The sequence below is a fragment of the Schistocerca americana genome, unplaced genomic scaffold (assembly GCF_021461395.2).
Source record: "Schistocerca americana isolate TAMUIC-IGC-003095 unplaced genomic scaffold, iqSchAmer2.1 HiC_scaffold_383, whole genome shotgun sequence".
NCBI classification, from domain to species: domain Eukaryota; kingdom Metazoa; phylum Arthropoda; class Insecta; order Orthoptera; family Acrididae; genus Schistocerca; species Schistocerca americana.
In genome coordinates this window covers 37,501-42,500 of record NW_025726108.1, presented here as the reverse complement: position 1 = coordinate 42,500, position 5,000 = coordinate 37,501, and the positions used below count along the sequence as shown (strand labels likewise).

The window sequence follows — 5,000 nt, the reverse complement described above, 5'->3', positions numbered from 1 at the left end:
ATGTCCAATATGCGACATTCCCGCTGTCCCTATACATGAGCTGCGAGCTGTACCACGTACGAGCTACAGACGCGAGCGCGTTGCTCTCTGTACGAATGCAGATGCTCAGCGGCAGCTAGGAGGCGCTCCATCCATGTCGGTACCGGTGAGCGTTGCACTCGCAGTCGCAAAAACGTACGGCAAGTATATTACTCGGAAGAGTCAATGACAGTCCAAGCCCCCCTGCGTGGGAAGAGTCTTCCTAGGCCATGACCCACCGGAAGGGCGCAGCGTCCCCCACCCCAGACATGTGACGTCACACTATCGGTATTGACGACTAGACTGATTCCTTATAATCATTTGCCATACACCGGTGGAAGCTGCCGAGACGAGTAACTACATAGCGGGCTCGCCGTGTCACTAATGTACAGAGATACAATAGTTTCGACTGGAACCGGATTAAACGTATACACGGCGCTGATTAGTAATAGATAGAGCCATCAGAATACAGATAATGTATACAACTGTCCGTATACATGCTGAAAGACTCTGCTCACAATCACACGTCAGCCAGACACTCTTATCACGCACTACTCTCTGCCTGTAACAGGCACACAGACAATATCTAAGCACCAGCATGGAACAACACCCAGTGCATCCTCTCTGCCACATTAGACAATCCACACTATCATAACCAGACCGGGAGGTCCACTCGGAAAACAGAATATCCCACCCTTCCGACAACCACCATTGCTCAGCTAAGCCACCAACACCCACACATGTCCTACACAGGGGTGCACCCAACATCACAATACTGCCTCCTGTCACACCACACAAACAATGGCACGAATGAAAGACACAGGTCTGCCACAAGCATGGAATCAGAGCGCCGCCTGTTATGAGCCAAAGGTGCACCCTGACGTGGCAAATCAGATGATGCCGCAGTCATTTACTTACGATAATCACAATCAACAAACCAGCCCCCCCCCCCCCCCCGAAAACACCTTTCCTTACAACAATGTGTGCCTTAACCTAACCCGTATTGTGCCTTAACCTAACCCGTATTGTGCCTTAACCTAACCCGTATTGTGCCTTAACCTAACCCATATTGCGCCTTAACCTAACCCATATTGCGCCTTAACCTAACCCATATTGCGCCTTAACCTAACCCATATTGTGCCTTAACCTAACCTATATTGTACCTTAACCTAACCCATATTGTACCTTAACCTAACCCATATTGTACCTTAACCTAACCTATATTGTACCTTAACCTAACCTATATTGTACCTTAACCTAACCTATATTGGGCCTTAACCTAACCTATATTGGGCCTTAACCTAACCTATATTGGGCCTTAACCTAACCTATATTGGGCCTTAACCTAACCTATATTGGGCCTTAACGTAACCCACGTTGCGCCTTAACCTAACCTATATTGTACCTTAACCTAACCCATATTGTACCTTAACCTAACCCATATTGTACCTTAACCTAACCTATATTGGGCCTTAACCTAACCTATATTGGGCCTTAACCTAACCTATATTGGGCCTTAACCTAACCTATATTGGGCCTTAACGTAACCCACGTTGCGCCTTAACGTAACCCACATTGCGCCTTAACGTAACCCACGTTGCGCCTTAACGTAACCCACGTTGCGCCTTAACCTAACCCACGTTGCGCCTTAACCTAACCCATATTGCGCCTTAACCTAACCCATATTGCGCCTTAACCTAACCCATATTGTACCTTAACCTAACCTATATTGTACCTTAACCTAACCTATATTGTACCTTAACCTAACCTATATTGGGCCTTAACCTAACCTATATTGGGCCTTAACCTAACCTATATTGGGCCTTAACCTAACCTATATTGGGCCTTAACCTAACCTATATTGGGCCTTAACGTAACCCACGTTGCGCCTTAACGTAACCCACGTTGCGCCTTAACGTAACCCACGTTGCGCCTTAACGTAACCCACGTTGCGCCTTAACGTAACCCACGTTGCGCCTTAACGTAACCCACGTTGCGCCTTAACCTAACCCATATTGCGCCTTAACCTAACCCATATTGCGCCTTACCCTAACCCATATTGCGCCTTAACCTAACCCATATTGTGCCTTAACCTAACCTATATTGTACCTTAACCTAACCCATATTGTACCTTAACCTAACCTATATTGTACCTTAACCTAACCTATATTGTACCTTAACCTAACCTATATTGTACCTTAACCTAACCCATATTGCGCCTTAACCTAACCCATATTGCGCCTTAACCTAACCCATATTGCGCCTTAACCTAACCCATATTGCGCCTTAACCTAACCCATATTGCGCCTTAACCTAACCCATATTGCGCCTTAACCTAACCCATATTGCGCCTTAACCTAACCCATATTGCGCCTTAACCTAACCCATATTGTACCTTAACCTAACCCATATTGTACCTTAACCTAACCTATATTGTACCTTAACCTAACCTATATTGTACCTTAACCTAACCTATATTGTACCTTAACCTAACCTATATTGGGCCTTAACCTAACCTATATTGGGCCTTAACCTAACCTATATTGGGCCTTAACCTAACCTATATTGGGCCTTAACCTAACCTATATTGGGCCTTAACGTAACCCACGTTGCGCCTTAACGTAACCCACGTTGCGCCTTAACGTAACCCACGTTGCGCCTTAACGTAACCCACGTTGCGCCTTAACGTAACCCACGTTGCGCCTTAACGTAACCCACGTTGCGCCTTAACGTAACCCACGTTGCGCCTTAACCCAACACACGTTGCGCCTTAACCCAACACACGTTGGGCCTTAACCCAACACACGTTGGGCCTTAACCCAACACACGTTGGGCCTTAACCCAACACACGTTGGGCCTTAACCCAACACACGTTGGGCCTTAACCCAACACACGTTGGGCCTTAACCCAACACACGTTGGGCCTTAACCCAACACACGTTGGGCCTTAACCCAACACACGTTGGGCCTTAACCCAACACACGTTGGGCCTTAACCCAACACACGTTGGGCCTTAACCCAACACACGTTGGGCCTTAACCCAACACACGTTGGGCCTTAACCCAACACACGTTGGGCCTTAACCCAACACACGTTGGGCCTTAACCCAACACACGTTGGGCCTTAACCCAACACACGTTGGGCCTTAACCCAACACACGTTGGGCCTTAACCCAACACACGTTGGGCCTTAACCCAACACACGTTGGGCCTTAACCCAACACACGTTGGGCCTTAACCTGCTCTGTAATTGTCATACGACGCGTTAAATTAGTGTGGTGTTGCCTAACTGCAACCCCCGCAATATAGTTTGCTACTCGCACTGCCTGGTCCCCAGAGTATCGCTTCATGTTAAACACCTTGCAGCTATACACTGTAATGCGGATGGCAGCAGGACGTACATGCTCAATGCCCTTCGCAGTTGTTCATTGGCATTTGCATGGCGAAGCACAGCCTACGTTGTGGTACGGCGTGTGTCAACTGTCCGCTGATGTTGTACGTCCAAATCACACACTGTACTGCACATTGGTCCTCATGTACTGAATGATACATCGTGGTACATGTGTGACCGTACCACGACTGCGCCAACAACGGCGAACCATACGGTCCAAATATTGTGCACTCAGCTACGTGTCGTCTCCCTATAAGAGCTGGATTGCAGTATGGTATGCCGTGGATGGCGATCAGCATGAGCCGTCTGTTGATGTAGTGGCGCGTGTTGTCAGACGTAGTCGTCTCTTCTCACACACCGTGATAGCATGGTGCACTGCGTTCCACATCTGCGACATGCGACAGAGGCCGGTTGACAGTCGTTCGCGCAATGGACATCGCATACGTACGGGGGCCACCTTCCACGTGTTCGCGAAGCGTGCACATGTTGTTGCGTGTATGTGGGCAGACATAGTGTGTCGTGACACCTGACACAGGCATGCAACAATCGTTGAATTTGCAAATGGCGATGGACGTCTACGTTTGCTGGTGACGTTACGCAAATGAACAACTGGTAAACGGTTGTGGTGCGGTTGTTCTCGCTAGAGGTGAATCAGTGATGGCGACGATCGGTTGAGCTACCAACCGGTTGTTTCAGCGATACCCACCATGCCCACGAACGTGAATGGCATGTGGGTGTGAAGCGATACGCGGCGGTGGCTGGGTGGGACCGTCCCCGGCCGGTGAGGGGGGGCCTCCCGGCGTGCTGGCCGCGCGGTGCGTGGGCGCACGCGCTACAGCCGGCTGGTGGGGGCGGCCAGTGGCAGGCGCGCCGGCCGACGGAGGCGGCAGGCGGCGCAGCTGCGCGCCGGCGCACCCTGCACGCGGCGCCGTGCGGCCAAAGTAGGTCCTCGCGGGCCCGGTGCGAAGCGCGGTGGACATCTGCAGTGTGCTGGTCCGATTGAGGACTGTGTGCGCTGAGGATGCGCCGCCGCCCGGCGCTCGGCGCCGCGACGCCGTCTGCTGCTCGGTCGCCTCTGCGGTTCTCGCAGGTGGTTTGTATCGCAGCTGTGCGGACGTGTTGGCGCGTGCGCTGTGCTGGGAGAGTTCGCTTCGGCACCCAAGTGGGGCTTTTGTCCTTCTGTGGCGCTGGCGTTGGAGCTGCCGGCCACCGTAGGTGGCGCGTGTTGTCTCCCGCCGGCAATGCCACGACAGCACGCTCCCGGGCCTCTGTCGGCAGCGGCAAGCTCAGTTGGGAGCACGGGTGGTCGCACCTAAAGCGTCTACTCGCCAAACTCCGGGCGATTGCGCCTCTCTCGAACCCGACCAAGTACTTAGGACGGCGCTGCGCGCCGCCGGGACCTGAGAGGGTTTCGAGGTGTATTGTGCAGGGGAGCTCAGCCTCCTCCTGTTTGCAGAATAATTGAGCGGACGCTTGCGTGTTCGCGCGGGCCCCCGGGACACACTCCCGGGCGGCCGGCTGCTCAGCTCTAGTTGACGCAGCTCCCTGGTTGATCCTGCCAGTAGTCATATGCTTGTCTCAAAGATTAAGCCA

General features: G+C 51.9%; 1 non-coding gene across 1 annotated transcript in view; it reads left to right on the top strand.

Annotated features, from left to right (window-relative positions):
- Window positions 1-4,949: 4,949 nt before the first annotated feature.
- The window catches only part of LOC124581957, a 1,910-nt gene continuing 1,859 nt past the window's right edge, over window positions 4,950-5,000 (top strand). The window contains exon 1 of the ribosomal RNA XR_006973594.1: window positions 4,950-5,000. This exon is cut by the window's right edge and continues 1,859 nt beyond it. This is a non-coding gene — a ribosomal RNA (small subunit ribosomal RNA).